This window comes from Ovis canadensis, chromosome 2 (assembly GCF_042477335.2).
Source record: "Ovis canadensis isolate MfBH-ARS-UI-01 breed Bighorn chromosome 2, ARS-UI_OviCan_v2, whole genome shotgun sequence".
Lineage (NCBI taxonomy): Eukaryota > Metazoa > Chordata > Mammalia > Artiodactyla > Bovidae > Ovis > Ovis canadensis.
Window position 1 is genome coordinate 42028647 of NC_091246.1, and position 19497 is coordinate 42048143.

At 41.9% G+C, this 19497-nt stretch overlaps 1 non-coding gene across 1 annotated transcript; it reads left to right on the top strand.

The window, feature by feature from the left end:
• Positions 1-12519: 12519 nt before the first annotated feature.
• On the top strand, positions 12520-12592 carry TRNAN-GUU (transfer RNA asparagine (anticodon GUU)). The gene has a single exon. It is a non-coding gene; the product is annotated as a tRNA-Asn (tRNA).
• The last annotated feature ends 6905 nt before the right edge of the window (positions 12593-19497 follow it).

Sequence of the window (19497 nt, forward strand, 5' to 3'; positions counted from 1 at the left end):
AAGTGAGTCAGTGCTGGTGTGGTGAGGGGCTCTGAGAAATCAGCTTAAAGTGTGAGATAAGTTGGCAAGATGAGGTGGTGGTCAACTTTTTGGCTAGTCCCTCCTCACCTCAACGTTGGGAGCTCTGTTAAAAACATTTTGTATCTCAGAAGAGAACCTAAGAGATGATTTAAGATGGCAGTTGGCCCCCACCTGCAGAACTTTTTTAAATATATAGATTTCAAGCACCACCCTTAGGGATTCCCTGGAACTAGGGTGAGGACCAGGGGGTCAGTTTTCTTTGATTTTAATTTGTTAACCAATGACTGAGATCATTCAAATGCTTCTGAGCCCTCTTGGATATCTGCAACCAGAGATTTCAGCCAGTCCCTGCTCCAAGTAAGAACCTACTCAATGGAGAATTCCCCGAGGCTCACTGATTCACTGGTTAGGGCTCCAAGCTTCCACTGCAGGGGGCACAATTTCATCCCTGGTTGGGGAACTAAAATCCCGTATGCCCTGGGGCACAGCAAAAAAAAGTAAAGAAAAAAAAAAGAAAGAAAAACATTATTTTGAAATATAACTTTTTTAAAAAAGAACCTACTCAAAGGCCAGAGGTAAAGGAGAATGTACCCCATTTTCAAAGTTGTCCAGGCAGCATTATCCAGCCCCCCTGGGGAAGCCTTTCTGAGAGGTTATGAGTTTATCCCAGGAGGGGAATCATTGAGGGATGATAGAAAGGAGTATCTGGTTAAAAAAAAAAAAAAAAGGGAATTTCAATGAGCTGCATAGAGATTCAAGATTTCTTTGTAGGAAACTGAACACCATTTCTCTGATCCTTCACTGTACAGTTGAGTATGCTGAGCTTTAGTAAGAAGAATGACTGATCTAAGCTCACACAGCCACATCAGGGCATAAACAGCAGGTGAAGACAAGTGCCCAGCGAGCCTTGACTCTACTCTGTGGCCTCTCATCTGCCTCATCCTGGACACAGAAGATCTTCATCTTTTGGCACCAAATTCATAGCGCCAATCAAAATAAGAGAGAAATTTTTCTTTGGACTCTTTCATGCTATTTTCATTCCACCATTTTACTTGACAGCAATTCTTTATTAAAAAGCAGGCACTTATCTTTGTAGGACATGTCCTTTGTTATATCATCTCAGTATTTCCCAAAGGCTCAAGGAGATCTAAGGCAAGATAAACGTCTGCCAATAAGACAAATATTATCATTTATTAAAGGGGAAAGAAAATGAAGTCCCTTAGTGCTTCCATTCTGTTCCCACAATGGAAGTAAGCTTTGTTTGTAGTCTGAATTTCCTCTTGCCAAATGCAGGGTCCTTTCTGGTCTCCCAGCCAAGCCAATACACTCTTTTGAAACAATCACTAATTTGCATTAAAATGGAAGAAACAGTCATGTACATATTGCTTAACAAAACCCTTCTTACCTCTGAAAAGCATAACTTTTTTTATTAAAGTATAGTTGATGTACAATATTATATGCTACAGGTGTACAATTTAGTGTTTCAAAAATTTTAAAGGTTATACTCCATTTATAGTCATCATAAAATATTGGCTATATTCCTCATGTTGTACAATATATCCTTGCAACTTACTTTATACATTATAGTTTGTACCTGTTAATCCCTTTCTCCTACAGGTATAACTTTGGGAGAATTAGGCTCAAACAAACAATTTGGTTTACTTACACAGTTGTTATTAGAACCCTTGATTTGTCGATTCATATTATAATAAACACCCATGCCACACACATGAAAACAAATAAATAAACAATCCTTATTCCTAATGGCACCTCTCATTCTCCAGCTCTGGTATATCCATTGGAAATGGGTAAGATACAAAAGCATTACTCCTCTTTCTGCTGTTGGTCAACACCATCTTGTCCACACCTAGCATGATGGGCATCTCTCAGAGGCCAAGCATCTTGGTAAGATAGAAAATACAGATCCCAGCCTCTTCCAGGCATGATAACTGGATTTCCCATTCTTCTGGGAGTTGCCATGTGTTACTCCCCAGTAATGCCTTCAATCCCCACATGTACACCCACTCGAAACCACTTTATAGGATGGAAAGAAACATGGAGTGTTGGGACTTTACAAGGCATTCATCTACCCTATCATTGCATAAACGAAAAGAATGGCAGGTCAAGAATTTTAAGTGATCTGTTAAAAGTCACACTCCCATTTTGTGGCAGATCAGGAACTAAGCACAAGTCTCCTGAGATTCTAGAAAGAGCTATGTGTTCCCTATTATCACTTGGGAACACTGCATTAGGTTTTGGTCCTGACTTTGCAATTGATTTCCTAAGTTCCTGAGGTACTCCCTGCTTCACATTTTTTTGTCCAGAAGATTGGAATTAAAATGTCTATTTCAAAAAAATTAATAAATAAAATGTCTATTCCCCTCAACTCACAGAGATGCTATCAAAATCAAATGATACCATGAAATTGAAAATGTTCTAGAATGTGGAAAGCACTATTTTCTCATTTTTATGACACTTTTCCCATTTCAGATATATCTTCTAACAACCTCCCCCAAAGGGTAGCCATTTTTCATATGTAGTTAGAAAATAACCTCTCAGAAAGAAACTGAGGCAGGAAGACACATGCAAAGCCCATCTCATAAACAGATTGTTTTTAGTCTGATGAAAATGCCCAGGTTGTGACTATTTCTGACAAGTTGGCTCACAAGACAGAGGATATTGCTGGGGAGTGCAGGGAGGAAGATCCCCACTTGAGTCATTAGTCACAACTGGGCTTTTCCTATTAAAAAAAAAAAATTACCCTACGTACAAGAGGAATTGAAAACCCATTTCTCCTTTTGGAGTGATTTCAAGTTTGTGATAGAACATGATAGAAACAAAGGAAAATCTTCTGCAGGTCACTAATCTCCACTCCAGAAATTAAGACCCAGGGTATTTCTGATGTTGTTTTGTTTTTTCCTTCCTTTTCATTCTTAGAAAATAACTAAAACCAAGAGTAAGGATTCCTGGGAGTCATTCTGATGGGCGTGTTGGCCAGGGGAAGTGCTAGAAAATAGAGCACAGGCTGTCCCAAAAACCATGCAAGGTACACTGAACTGGCGGTCCTAACCCCTGCATTCCTGCCCTGGCTCCCAGACCAACCCCTGCGTCACAGCAGTAGAGTAGTTAATGTTTTTTAATAAATAAATATTTCTGGAGGCATTTAGTAGAGCCAGGGTATGTGATCCATTTATTTGGAACCAAAGTTTTATGTAGTGTTTTATTATTTTTCCCTTATAAGAATTTTTTTCCCCCAGAGAAGAGTACTCATTAATTTCAACCATAGCCCTTAGGTATTTTGAAATCTTCTTCTCATATTGGCTGTCACATAACCCAAGTTCAGATACCACTCTTTTGGTAAAAGCAAAGGTTGGTGAATACTGACATGGAATTGGTTTCTCTGTGACAAATCCTCCAGCACCATCCTGGAGACCTCGGATACTAAGTGACAGTGTCACCGAAAGAGGTTGTTATTTGGACCCCCTAGTGCAGATCTTCCAAAGATGGGACCCAGGGCTTCCCTGGTGACTCAATGGTGAAGAAACTGTCTGCCAATGCAGGAGACACAGGTTGGATCCCTGATATTGGAAGATCCCACATGCCACGGAGCAACTAAGCCCAGGCACCACAACTACTGGGCCTGTGCTTGCTCTCGAGCCCGGGAACTGCAACCACTGAGCCGGGGAGCCATAACCACCGAAAACCGTGCACCCTAGACCTCGTGCTCCACAACAAGAGAAACCCCGAACTGCAACTAGAGTAGCCCCCACTCGCTGCAACTAGAGAAAATCCCCGGGAGCAATGAGACCCAGCACAGCCAAAAATAAATAAATTATTCTTAAAACAGCAATTAGTCCATTCAAATTTATCTTTTTAAAGAGACCCAGAGAACCCATATTTTCCATGCTTTTCAACTAAGATTTGTCTTATGTAGATATGCATCTAGCTGCTGTTTACTGACTGTCTTGTGACACATGACAAGTACCTTGAAGACAGTCGATTCACTCCTATAACATGAAAAGTCCAGTACAGTAATTTTTACAGAGTACATATGTTCAGTAAATAACAGGAGCTAACATATTGAAAGCTCACTCTGCGGTAGGCGCTATGATAAGGGCTTCCCATACGCTACCTCATCTAACCTTCCCAACAAGTCAATGATAGAGTCATTGTTAATATTTCCACTTTACAGAGGAGGAACTGAGGAACAGCGATTAGGTAAATGACTCAAAAGTCAAACAGCTAACAAGTGATGGATCTGAGGGACACACTCTAGCAGCCAGATTCCCAAGCCTGTAAAAGCAATGTTTGTCTCAAAACTGGCCTACTCTACCACCTCCCAGGTGACAAAAGACATCGCCCTTTGGATGAGACCTTATACCGCCTTCAAAGAGTCAGTTTTCCTGGGACGACTTTCCCAAGTTGATAAGTGCATAGGTCAGGATAAGTTAGATTATGCCACTATAACAAAGATGACTCAGAAATCTCAGTGGCTTAACACAACAAAAGTTTGCTTCTTGTCAAATTTTGTGGAGGTCTGCCAAGAGCCCATTGGCCAGATCTATTCACGAATCCCCAAGCTGACTACTGGGGGAGATAGGGAAAAACACCCATATTAGGTAAGCAATGGCTATGGCTGCCACTGGGAATATCCTTAAGTCTCTAGGACTTCATGGGAAGAGTCCATACTGCTCTGAAGGATGAGATGCCAGCCTTAGGTCTCCCAACAAACCCACACAGAACTGGCAAATGACTCCCTTTCTGAACTGCGCTTTCCTTGTTTCTCAAATGATGTGATTACACGATTGTCCCTCAAGTCCACTCCAGCATATTTTATCAATGTGCCAGTGAATGTCCCTTACACAAGACTATGGTGTCCCTTATACAAGACTAGGCCGGCACCCTGGGGAGGATATAGAAACATCTCTGGATATGACGGGAGGCGAGGCTGTTTCATGGCACAAGCTCAACGTTTTGCTTGGATGGTGGGCTGGGGGGAGACTGTTTGCCAACCTAACAGAATGGGGTCAGCGGTTCATGGCAACTCCCAGAACTTTGGGGATGTTGGGAGCTTTTTTGTTGGTTTTTACACCTAATAAAAAGTAATTTCCTCTTTTCAAAAGGCACATTTTTTTTTTCTGTTTTGGAAGATTAGAGAGTTTGGGGGTTTGTTTCATTTTTGTTTTTAAAATTAAAAGGACATCCTCTTTCAAGGCTGAAGCTATGGGTAACAAAAAGAATAAGTAGTTTAGCTCAGGTCGCCCAGCAAGATGAGCAGAACAAGGGTGAAATCCACTGCCTTGAATGGGCCTCATCCCCAGGCAGGAAATCATTCTTGGATTAAAAACTCTTGCCAAATGGTCCATGATGAATGAGTGTTAATAAACCTCAAACATGGATTTCATATCCTTTTGAACACATGAAGGAAAGGCAACTTGGTAGATTTTGGCCCAATCCAGCACATAAAATAATGCCAAGACATTATTTTGAGACACACCCCTGAGCCAACCCAGGGATGGTGCCTCTCTGGCACTTTCTGGGAGCAGAGAAATTGTCCCTTTTCTGGAAACAGGATTAAGGGCAGGTATGTGGAGTGGCCAGTAACACACAAACCAGCTCCCCTTCCTTAAAAGCTATCAGTTCTCTCTAGACTAGGACATGAATAACTCAGACACTGGGCTGCCTCCATGCTGGATTCTTACCACCCCATCCTCCAGGCCCCTAAAGAAACATTTGTATACCCAAAGACCAGCCCGGAAAGGAAAAGAAAAAAGCAGCAGGAATCCCACCCCTGGCCCAGCAACAGGAATAACTTCCAGGTGTGTTTAAAAGCCAAGTTGCTTAAGCCACTTCCTTCTATGTCTCCCCAACTAACTGCTTGCCATCAAGTTGAGTATAGCTCCCAGAGGTTTAGGGGACAGCCAAGGTGACCCAGCCATACCCTAGGAACCTGAAAATATCCACCAAATTCCACAATAGTAGAATCTGAGGGGAGTCAGTGCTTCTCTAGCCCCAAGTATCCCTCGTATGGTGCAGGAACGAAAAGACCTTTACATTGTACCACTCTTTTTTTTTAATTAAACTTTTATTTTATATTGGAGTATAGTTATGGGGCTTCCCAGGTGGCTCAATGGTAAAGAATCTGCCTGTCAATGCAGGAGAAGCAGAAGACATGGGTTCAATCCCTGGATAGGGAAGATCCACTAGAGAAGGGAGGGCTACCCACTCTAGTATTCTTGCCTGGAAAATTTCATGGACAGAGGAGCCTGGCTGGCTACAGTCTAAAGGGTCGCAAAGAGTCAGACATGACTGAGCACAAAGCTGTTGTTGACATAGTTTATTTACAATGTTGTGCTTGTTTTAGGTATATAGCAACATTAATACATATAGATACATGTATTTATTCTTTATTGGATTATTTTCCCATGCCAATTCTTACAGTGTGCTGAGTAGTGTTCTCTACGCCATATAGTACTCCTCTGTTGATAATCTGTTTCATATTTATTAGTGTATAGACGTTCATCCCAATATCCTAATTTATGCTTTCTTCCCAGGCCCCCAGCTTTTTCCCTTGTTAACCATAAGATGTTTTTCTAAGCGTTTGAGTATGTTTCTATTGGAATATAATTGCTTTACAATATTGTGTTAGTTTTTGCTGTACAACAAAGTGAGTCAGCTATATGTAAGTCAGGAAGAGAAAAACAAATATCATATTATTGAATGTATGTGAAATCTAGAAAAATGGTACAGATGAACCTATTTGCAGGGCAGAAACAGATACAGATGTAACAGACATGTGGACACAGACGGGAAGAGAAGGGTGAAATGAATTGGAAGATTGGGATTGACATTTGTACACTGCTAAGTTGCTTCAGTCATGTCTGACTGTTTGCAACCCTGTGGACTATAGTGCTCTAGGCTCCTCTGTCCATGGGATTCTCCAAGCAAGAATACTGGAGTGGGTAGCCATTTCCTTCTCCAGGGGATCTTCCTGACCCAGGGACTGAACCCACATCTCTTATATCTCCTGCATTGGCAGGCAGGTTCTTTAACACTCCTGCTACCTGGGAAGCCCTATAAATATACTACCATATGTAAAATATATAGCTAGTGGGAACTTGCTGTACAGCACAGAGCACTCAGCTCATGCTCTGTGTCACTCTTGACATTTTAAAAGTGCTTCCTCACACCATCCAGTATCTCATTTGACTTTATGACAAACCCTGGGCGGAGGTGGACAAAGATTGTTGTCCTCATTCTAAGACCAGAACATGCAGTTCACAAAGTTCTGAGTAGCCAGCCAGGCTTGCCCCGTGTCCACAGGAGCTCACAGGTACTGTGAGAGCAACAAGGTGAACAGCAACATTCTAGTTGCAAATGCAAGTTCCTCCGCAATTTGTTTGGCATTTACGTAGATCCTTGATTGGGTGTCATCAACCTAATGACGAGTGGCCTCAGATCCCGAAATCTAAGCCTGTCCACAAGTTCCATAAACAGAGGCCATATTCCTCATGTCAGGGAAAGGGCTGCCTGGAAATGATTAAGAGAGGAAAGGAAACTGAAGTAAGAACAATCCTGACCCCAGGTCACATCTAGCCCTGGGACAGGAGGATGTTCTGGTTGCTCATGACTCAAAGCTGGTGGGAGGGAGGTCCAGCTAATTCCCAGCTCACCTCCTGGATCATCCAGGTTTGGGGGACCATTTAACCAGGAGAAACTCGGGCTCTTTGTCAGTGGTCAGATGTGACAGGATTATCATCATCGAGTCTGTTTTCTCAGGTGTCCATGCCACTGAGGCCCCAGGGAACATCAGATACCAGGATTTGACTGTTGACAACTGTCCCAAAAGCCCCCACAGGCACTGAGCTCCCCTCCCCAACATAGGTCCACTAGGAAACAGTCCCAGGGCTGGCAGAGGAACACAGACACCAACTTCAACTGTTCTGCCATGGGGGAAAGACCCAATAGAGGAAAAGCAGGCAACTCTACTGACTGAAAGTTAACTGGTTACCTAGAAAACACAGAGAAAGTTACAAAGTAAGCTAGAGAGGACAGACTCAAGAAGCTTCTTTTGCGCAAAGTTTTAATACTCATAAAAATGCATACACAGGCACCCTCTCATTAGATCTCACAACCTCCTGTAAAGGAATACCTATCTCCATTTTAAGCAGTTTTGTTTGGGGGAGTTTTACTTTCTTTGGCCACACCATGCAGCATGTGGGATCTTGGTTCTCCAACCAGGGATCAAACCCACACCTCCTGCACTGGCAGCATGGAGTCCCAACCACTGGGCCGCCAGGGAGGTTCTCCTTATCCTCATTTTAGAAGCAAGAAAATGAATTCCAAAAAGGCAGATTTTCCCTGGGGTCCACATGGTAGAACTACAGCTGTAACTTTTGAGTCTCATAACTCTCCCTTCAGGCTCCTGGTGCTTTTCTCACTCACTCATCATTCATCTATTCACTCAAGGATTAGATTCAAGACCCGTCAAAGAGTTCTTCACTAGCACAAGCATCTCCCAAGGGAATGGCTTTCAGGCAGACTGAAGCTGTCCACTTTGCAATTAGTTGTGGATTGGGAATACTGTTACTCTACTGCTCTAGAATAGTCTTTTCTTTTATCCAGCTCTGTTCCCCTCCCCTGTTTCATTCAACCTTTTTTTTCTGAAAAAGATTTGAAATTCAGAAAATCTTTTACCATGATAAGAGCAGAAGCTATAAGGCAAAAAAGAAATAAAAGCAAAAATTTTTAAATGAGACCTAACTAAGAAGAAAAGCATTTGTACAGTGAAGGAAATGAGCAACAAAACAAAAAGACAACTTATAGACTAGGAAAAAATATTTGCAAATGATCTGACCAACTAAGAGTTAATGTCCAAAATAAACAAACAGCTCATACAACTCAATATCAAAAAAACAAACAAACAGATCCAAAAATGGGCAGAAGACCTGAGTAGATATTTTTCCAAAGTAGACATACAGATGGCCAACAAGCACATGAAAATGTGCTCAGTATTGCTAATTATTAGAAAATGCACATCAAAACCACAATGAGGTATCACCTCACACCTGTCAGAATGGCTATTACCAAAAGTCTACAATTAATAAATGTTAGAGAAGGGTGTGGAAAAAAGGAAACCCTTTTACACTGTTGGTGGGACTGTAAATTGGTGCAGTCACTACGGAGAATGGTATGGAGGTTCCTCAAAAAACTAAAAATAGTTATCATATAATTCAACAGTCCCACTTCTGGATATATATATGTCCAGAAAAAATGAAAACACTAACTCAAAAAGATACATGTACCCAGTGTTCATACCAGCATTATTTAAACCAAGTACTCATCAACAGGCAATTGGATTAAGAAGATGTGATATTAATATATATTTTATATACAACAGAATATTACTCAGTCATAAAAGAGAATGAAATGTTGTCATTTGCAGCAACATGAATAGACTTAGAGAATATTATACTTGTGAGATAAGTCAGGCAGAGAAGGACAAATACTATGTGATATCACTTATATGTGAAATGTAAAAAATAATACAAATGAACATATATACAAAACAGAAACAGATTCACAGACGCTGAAAACAAACTTATGGTTAACTAAGGGGGGGGTGGGACAAATTAGGAGTATGGGATAAACAGATATAAACTATTATACATACAGCAAATAAGCAACAAGAATTTACTGTACAACACAGGGAACTATGTTCAACATCTTGTCATAACCTCCAATGGAATATAGTCTCCAAAAATACTGAATCACCATGCTGTGCATCTGAAACTAACACAATATAGTAAATATAGTAAATCAACAACACTTGAATTTAAAAAAAAAATGGAGCTATGGACCAAGGGATAAATCTAATACAGAACTGTTTCTTTTATTTCCTGTTGCTGTATGATATAGAACATACTTTTAGGGACTTCCCTGCTGGTCCAGTGGCTAAGACTCCAAGCTCCCAAAACAGGGGACCTCGGTTCAATCCCTGGTCAAGGAACTAGATCCCACATGCTGCAAATAAGAGTTTGCCTGCTGCAACTAAAGGTTCTGCGTGCCTCAAGTGGCACAACTAGGACCTGGCACAGCCAAACAAATAAATAATTTAAAAAATAATACCATACCATTTAGCCTTTATATTGTCTACTTTTAGCTATGAAATGAGGTTAAACTTATCACCACGAACTAAATCTCTTGGGAAGCCAATTCAGTGCTCTCTAGCATAGCTGTACTACCTATTGAAAAATAGAAAGTCAATGGGAAAAAAAAAAAAACAACACTTCTCTGATCTTCCCCTAGAGTCACCGACACTTCCCATGGTCCAGCAAGTAAAGGGTTAGCACCTGGACCTAAGCGTGGACTCAGGAACCTGCTCCAACACAAGGCCATTTTCTTTTTCATTGGTAATGCCTGGACATGGAAGGGGCAACAAAAAATCATCACCACACTACCACCACCACCATCATCATCATCACTTTATAAATTAGAAAGATGAAACCTAAGAAGAAGCAGCAGGAGCTCCAGAGCCAGATCATAGCTCCTTTCTCAGAGCCTAGCGAGGTGGTGGCTAAATCCTTGTTCTGTCATGAAACCCTGGGTCATGAAGTCATTTCCACAAAACCACAAAAGCTTTTCTTCAAACATGTCACTTCCCCTATTCAGAAACATTCGACTAGCCCTGATTTCCTGTTTGTTTTGTTTTGTTTCTAGCTTCTCTGTTTGCTGCTCAGGGCATTCCTCAGACTGTTCCCCACAGGTCCCAGACTGAGCCCTCACTGTTGCTAGTCTAATTCCCACAAAGGGCCCCATGCTCCCATCTCTGAGCCTTCCTCATGTGCTTCCGGGCTTCCCAGGTGGCTAGAGTGATAAAGAACCCACCTGCCAGTGCAGGAGACATAAAAGACACGGGTTCAATCCCTAAGTTGGGAAGATCCCCTGGAAAAGCATGAGGCAACCCACTCCAGTATTCTTGCCTGGACAATCCCCATGGACAGAGGAGCCTGGGGGCCACAGTCCATGGGGTCACAAGCAGTCAGACATGACTGAAGCAACTTAGCACACACACGCACGTTCTTCTTGGGTCTGCCGTGTCCCCCCAAATCCTTCAAGGTGAAGTTCCTGTCCATCTTCTGCAAAAAGTTTTGTCCTGCCACTCCCATGCTCCCTGGATGCTCTCTTCTTTGAGTTCCCACAGTATCTACAGTTCAAATAATACTGGGTTGGCTGAAAAGTTCATTTGGGTTTTTCCAGAACATCTTATGGAAAAATCCAAAGGAATTTTTCAGCCAACACAATATTAACTTTCACAGCTTTGTATCATTTTTCTCTCATCTCATGCATGTTGATTTCTTCTCAGTTACATCAAAAGGACAAGAATGAATCCTTAGCTGTCTCTTAGAACCCCAGAAAGTTGGTATAAAGCTAACAACATCCAAATGGTACAGTCACAGCTTGTTCCCTGAAACAAACTTCTAATTTCATCACTCTGCAGAGGACCTGGCTGGAAAGCTTCTATAGGCCTCTGTAAGGCCCATTTTGGAAAATGCATTCTACATCTGAGAGTGTACTCAACCATGTTGCTAAAGCCATTCCAACATCACAAACTGCTAGAAGATCCTAAAACCTTACTTTTAAAAAGCCAGTGGTTACAGAAACCACCAGCTCTGTGGATGGTCCTGGCTTAGAGTAGAATAAGTTTGTTGACTCTGAAATCAGCCTAGAGGAGAAAAACACAGACCTGCCTTTTCTCTTCCTGACAAAATACTCAGTACTTCATTCCCACCTGCCCACTGAAAGCAGAGGGATGGGTGCTGAATTTCTCTCTTCCTCTCTCTCTCTTTCTTTCTCTCTCTCTTTCTTTCTTTCCATAGAGCCTCAAAAAAAGAAGCCTCCTCTGTAGACAACTGAGACCAAAGGTTGTTCATGTGACTTCCTTTTGGAAAAGGTTTGTGCTGATTCTCAGCAAGTCTGACCACATCCAAGACAATGAAAAGGATGACTGACCAGACTAAGCTGAAACTGATAGTCTCCGAATGTCTAACAATAATTGCCTGACAACCTGGGCCCTCCTAGGGTGATGGAGCTGTCTGGGTGCCCATCCCCCTCTCTCCCTCATTTACTTACACCCCCTCTCACCCAGCTGTCCTCCCCCCACTTTGATCTGACCCTCCTTTCATCACTATAGGCCTGGTTATCTAAACATCTCTGTGCTTTGGAGAACTTACACTACAGAAGCCAAACAGATAAACTCTGATCTCAGACCTCAGCTAGATCAAACTTATGAGTCCCATGGGGATGTTTATCTTGGAGAAGCGCAACTTCAGATCTGGGTTCATTATTTGAGAAGGCTGCCAAATCAGTCCATGGTAAGAGTAAGTGGCGACTATGGAACCAGGGCTCAGGTTGAACAGGTCCCGTGAACAGCATCTCCCTCACCCACCTGAGCTCTGGTCCAGTTGAGAAATGAGTCAAAACCTGTCTTTGGAGACTTCCCTGGTGGTCCAGTGGTTAAGAATCTGCATTGTTAATGCAGGGGACCCAGGTTTGATCCCTGGTCAGGGAACTAAGATCCCAGATATATCGGGGCAACTAAGCCTGTGTACCACAACTAGAAAGAAGCCCACAAGCCTCAATGAACATCCCGTGTGCTGCAACTAAGATCCAACTCAACCAAAAAATAAAAATAAATAAATATTCCTTTAAAAACTAAAGACAAAAAAATTTTAATTATAAAGTGTCTTTGATGAAACACTAAATTATCACCCTGATTACTGATAAATATGATAAAAGAGTATGTGACTTACATATAGAATAAATGGGCTTCCTAGTCCTGGATCCCAAAATTGTCCGGATTTGACCAACCAGTCATAGACTGGTTTTAGCACCAAAAGTCTCAGATTCCAGGAAATCCTCACCCTGACAGACTCATCCCAGCTGGGCCAGGGCAGACTGCCCCCAGCAGCCTGAGGGCAGGGCAGACCACACCTCGCGTGGCCAGCTCCCACTTCAAGGAAGAACAGAAGGCCTGGGCTCTGCTGCACAATTTCTTCTTCTAAACGTACCAATCAAATTAAGCCACTGGAGGGCCAAAGTGTTAAACTGGCGGGTCTCTCAGCACATGGAAAGAAACATCTGGAGAGGGAAAGAAAACATTACTTTCCAACAAAATGTAATAGATTTGACCAACAAATGAACTCTCAGCAATGCAACACGATTGGGTTGAAAGTCTGAACCATAGACTAATTTGAAAAGAAATATAATTTTGTGAATTTCACCCAACTTGAACTAAGCTTTAAAACTATTCTTTAATAATAATCATATTGGGGCTTCCCTGGTGGTCCAGCGGTTAAAAAATCCACCCTGGGGACACCCACCTTCGATCCCTGGTCCAGGAAGATCCTGCATGTTGTGGAACAACTAAGCCTGTGTCCCTAGAGCCCTCGCACCATACAAGAGGCACCACCACAGTGCAAAGCCCATGAACTGGAACTGGAGAGCAGCCCCCACTCACCAAGGCTAGAGACAGTCTGTGCGTAGCAGCAAAGACCCAGAACAGCCAAAAATAAACAAGCAAATATTTTAAAACTCAGCATCATCATCGTGTTGTTGAGCAAAGCTTACATGATACGGTGGTGGCCTGTGGTTGGTAAGGCCACGTGATCGGGTCCTGTCATAATTTGTGGGCAGGAGTCGTGCGCACTAGTTTCTGGCCAAGCATGCAACCTCCCAGGTGCGGACGCTCACAGCACTCTTGTCTCCCCTGCCATGGTTATCAGAGATGTTCCAGATCCTCATTGCTCTGAGGGAGGACAAGCTGCAATGGACACATGCCGTGAGCTGGAAACAAATGTATCTGCACCAATATTCCATCAAAATTTGGAGGTGCTTATCACCACATCATAACAAATCCTAGGAGCTTCCCTGGTGGCTCCTGGACAAAGAATCTGCCTGTGATGTAGGAGGCACAGGAGACTTGGGTTTGAGACCTGGGTTGGGAAGAGCCCCTGGAGGAGAAAATGGCAAGCCACTGCAGTATTATTGCCTGGGAAATCCCATAGACAGAGGAGCCTGGTGGGTTACAGTCCAGGACTTCGCAAAGAGTCAGACATAACTGAGTGACTTGCCACGCATGAGCAGCCAATCTTATTGTGACTGATACAACATAATTGTAAATAGAAAAAAGATTGGAAGGAAATGTTAATAGTGATGACCTCTCTGAGGAAGGATTTTAAGTTCTTTCATTTCTGACCCTTTATGTGCTTTTGTACTTCCAAGTTTGGTTTATTGAGTTTTTTCTTAATTTATGATTTTAAAAATTCAAACGAAAACAGATGCTTTCAGACCACCTGCTTTAACAAAATAGAGTGGAATGCTTTAAAAATATTTTATCACTTGTTTATATGTGAACCACATGTCATGATGCTAGTTTGAATCTCAATTTTAAAGCATTCTTACTTAAATTCAGCTCAAAATTTTGCTCTGTGTCACACATAAAAGGAAGCATCTTCCAAAAAGCTTCCTAACTGAGATGACTATAAAACTTTCTGGTTGCTAAGGAATGTGAAAGCTATTTAACTGGTTAAAAATAAGGGCCAAAATATTCTCATCAATTCCTAACCTGAAAAGGAATTCAGAAATGTTTTATTGTTCTTTTTCAAAGTCACCAAGAAATCTACATGTCAAAAGAATAAAATGACATAAAGTGCACTCTTCTTGTGATTGTTCTAACCACTATCCTCTTCCTCCTCTTCTGTGCTATGTACAAGAAAAGGGAGAAAGAGAAAGACAGAGGTCATTTGAAAGGGAAAAAAACTACAATGATTGGCTACTTATTCTAGGAGCAGACTGTTCAAAAAGCCGATGACCAGAGATATCACAAAGGTTGTAACAAGGTCATGTGGCTAGCTAGTCAGAAAGAAGTAACTTGAAAGCATTCTACCACTGAACAGTATACCCTTACCTTTCTAACTCAGGAAGAGTATTGGACCTTCAAAGCTCCTTGGCAACTTTTTTTTAATTTTTTTAATTGAAATATAATTGACATGGTTTTCCCAGATGGCTCAGCGGGTTAAAAAACCAGCCTGCAATGCAGGAGACAAAGGTTTGATCCCTGAGTAGGGAAGATCCCCTGGAGGAGGAAAAGGCAACCCACTTCAGTTTCACTGCCTGAAAGTCCCATGGACAGAGGAGCCTGGCAGGCTGCAGTCCAAAGAGTTGCAAAGAGTCGGACATGACTGAGCACACACATACATACATATAACTGACATATACGACTGTATTAGTTTTAAGTGTATAGCAAAATGATTTGCTAGAAGTGTACATTATGAAATAATCCCCACAATAAGTTCGTTAATAGCCATCAACACACAAAGTTAATTTGTGTGTGTGTGTGTGTGTGTGTGTGTGATGAGAACTCTTAAGATCTACCATCATTACAACTTTAAAACACACTATCCAGTACTGTTAACTATAGTCACCGTGCTGTCCATCACATTCCCAGCACTATTCTTCTTCTAACCAATGGGCAATTCTTTTTATAATTCTCAATCTGCTCTCTCCCTCAGATTCTCTGCAGTCTCTCAAATTCATTTCACCCTCTCGAATCTTGAATTCTACCATCCCTTCCTAAAAGGTGAATGTTTTTGCTTCCAAGAAAAGATAATCGGATGCAGCTGCAGAGTTTGCACAGAGATTACTCAAAAATCTATCAGAGAAGAGCTTTGGTGAGAAAATGCCAAATCATGCACAATGAACAATAGCAATTGTAGGTTAGAAACACAAGCCTTTGAGCCAGAGACCTAGATTCAGATTCTGACTCTACTTCTACCTAGAGACCTAACTTTAGGCAAGATGGTAAACCGCCTTGAGCCTCTGATCTGTAAAAGTAACACTACCTGCCATACTGACAGACTGGGAGGGTTATAATGGATATAAAATGCTTAGCATAGTGCCTGGAACATAGTGTTTAACATAAATTAGTTGCTGTTCCATATCTTTTTAAAAAGTTGCTCCCTAACATAATGTTTAAATACAAAAGGCCTGTATAGTCAAAGCTGTGGTTTTTCCAGTAGTCATGTACAGTTGTGAGAGTTGGACCATAAAGAAGGCTGAGCACCGAAAAATTGATGATTTCGAATTGTGGTACTGGAGAAGACTCTTGAGAGTCTCTTGGACAGCAAGGAAATCAAACCAGTCAAACCTAAAGGAAATCAACCCTGAATATTCATTGGAAGGACTGATGCTGAAGCTGAATCTCCAATACTTTGGCCACCTAGTGCAAAGAGCAGACTCATCGGAAAAGACTTTGATGCTGAGAAAGATTGAAGGCAAGAGGAGAAAGGGATAACAGAGGATGAGATGGTTGGATGGCATCATCAATTCAATGGACAGGAGTTTGAGCAAGCTCCAGGAGATAGTGAAGAACAGGGAAGCCTGGCATGCTACAGTCCATAGGGTCACAGAGTCGGATACAACTTAGCAACTGAACAACAACATGATGTTTAAATACAAGATCAGTTTATATACAAGCCCCTTCTTTCTTTCCTTGTGTTTTTTGTTCACATGGTGAAAAACACCAAACTTCTTTCAAGATTGAAAATGACATCCAGGAGTACCAAAGTAAAAGCAAGTTTCCAAGGTGCCTGAGTGGGCTGGTAAGCAATTTCTTTTGCTCAGATATCCTAAGCATTTCTTTTTTTAGTCTCTTTCCTACTATTGATCCAGATTCTCCATGCACAATAGATCTAAGAAACAAGTGTGGCAGACTGGCCCCCTTTACGTAGCAAATGTTCCCAATGATTCAAGCAGAATTAATTAGCTTTGATTGACAGCACGCATGGTATTCACATCATTTATGTCAACACTTTTTTATTGAGCACTTGAGTTATGGATGCAGACAAGCTGACCCCAGGGAAGATTTATGAATCGTTGGTCCTCCAGATATATAGGTTCCTTTAGCTAGTCTACACAGAGTATATTCAGACAAATAATTTAAAGAGTTCACTATTACTTGGCAGATAAAAGGGTAACTATCCGTAGGATGGAGTGAGGAGAGAAAGAAGTAGGCACTCTCGGAACATGGAACATGTCAATTTATGACAACCCTGCTTGAACAAGGGCTACCCCAGTGGCTCAGACAGTAAAGATTCTGCCTGCAATGCAGGAGACCCAGGTTTGGTCCATGAGTCGGGAAGATCCCCTGGAGAAGGAAATGGCAACCCGCTCCAGTATTCCTGCCTGGAGAATTCCATGGACAGAAGAGCCCATAGTCCATGGGGTCGCAAAGAGTCAGACATGACTGAGTGACTGACACTTTCACTGCTTCAGCAAGGAGACTTTCTTGGTGAAGGCAGCAAACAGGATGGAAATACTGTGCTGCAGAAAGCAAGATTATCTACCTCATAAATAGACACCCTGATGGTCATGATTACTGAAGAACATTCTCCTTGAAGCCTCATTGTCTTCTCTCCAGCAGAGAACTTCACAGAACATCAGAGCTGCATCTCAGAAATTCAGCACCAAAGACACCATTATCAGTAGAGTCACAGTTCTAGTCTTAGTAATTTAATTCAGATAGTGGGATAATCTAACAGAAGACTTTGGTTGGACCCACCAGGTGTGTTTCAGAAATGATGCCCTTATGTACACACTGCTATATTTAAAATGGATACCCAACAAGGACCTACTGTATAGCATATGGGACTCTGCTCAATGTTATGTGGCAGCCTGGATGGGAGGGGAGATTGGGGGAGAATGGATACACACAAATGGATGGCTGAGTCCCTTTGCTGTTCACCTGACATACTGTTAATCGGCTATACTCCAATACAAAATAAAAAGTTCAAAAAACAAACAAACAAACAAAAAAGAAATGCAGTCTTTGACAATCCATCACAGCCTCTGAGCAGCATTCAACACCACTGCTGCATGGATGTAAGCTAATGCAACCAAAAGCAAAAACTCTTGATCTTTTTTTTAGTTTGTATGGCCATATCACAGGTAAATTATGATTCCCAGGAGTCATTTTATAAATACTGGAAAGGTCTCATGAATCCCTAAGCATCTCAGAGCTCGTGCTAAATGCCAGTTTCTAATCTAAGTTTGTCTTTTTATGGATGGGCAAATTTACTTAGGGTCACATAATTAGCAAGAAAGGCAGGTTCCACAGCCCTCATCTGCTGTTCTTTCTACTCCACAGCAGCCACACGGGGGAGAATGGACACTCAGACAAAATACCAACCTGAAGAAGGAGCCGATTTCACAAGGACTCACCTAGGTCTTCTGGCCATTCATCAATCAACCTTTGGGCATTCTTTAGTGAGCGAAATAATCCTAGAGAAACTGACCTCCAGTGAAAGCTTGCCCAGAGTTACACCAAAAAATTCTGGGGAAACAATCTTCTTACACTTCACCTTCCACTGGCCTGACCTCTCTCAGGGACAGTGGACTCCAGAACTCTATTGCTGTTATTAAACCTAACATAGCATGCTGGCCAGGGGGCCTGCAAATGTCCTGACAACTCCTGGCCACCCGACATTCTCCCTGCTCTTGCCCCCATTGCAATCCTCCTCAAAGGACTGATGTTCCAACTCCCAGCCAGTGCTGCAGGAAGCAGTCAGTCCAGTCCAGTATAATTTTCTAGCAGCTCATCAACCCTCCCATATCATTCCAGGGGAGTGTGGACTCACCCAAAGTGACACATAGGGGTAGGGAAGGGAATATTCCCTGTTTTAACCTCATTCTTTTCATCTTTTATACAAACTTTCAAAGTCCCTAGCATCAGACTCTTCAGTGTAAAAATCACTATAGAAAGAACATGAATATTTGTAAGTAGGGGTTTCTTCTATTATGGGGGGAGGGGTATGCTTTCTGTATCTATAGGATTTTCAATTTTTTTTTCTTGCTTTGAGGTTTTTTCACAGATGGGAAGAGAGAGAGGGGCGAACAGAGGAAATAGGGGAAAGCCTTGATGGAGCCCAGAAATATAAACATGAACAGTTTGTGCCTTAAGATAAGCAGGAACTAACTTGTAAACTAACTTGTACCCAGGCAGGGGTCAATCTGTGTCCATGATTATGATTAAATGAGGTGTCAATTTTGGCCTCACTCTGCATATTGAAAAGTGATTCTTCATAAAATTTGATAGCAAAAACAAAAAAAAAATACAGTTAGAAAATTAACAGATCTGAACATTTTTCCAAAGAAGACACACAGATGGTCAACAGGTATATGAAAAGGTGCTCAACATCATTAATCATCAGGGAAATGCAAATCAAAACCACAATGGGATATCACCCCATACCTATCAGAATGAAAGAGAAAGTGAAAGTGAAGTCGCTCAGTCGTGTCTGACTCTCTGCGACCCATGGACTATAGCCCACCAAGCTCCTCTGTCCACAGGATTCTCCAGGCAAGAATACTGGAGTGGGTTGCCATTTCCTTCTCCAGGGGATCTTCCCAACCCAGGGA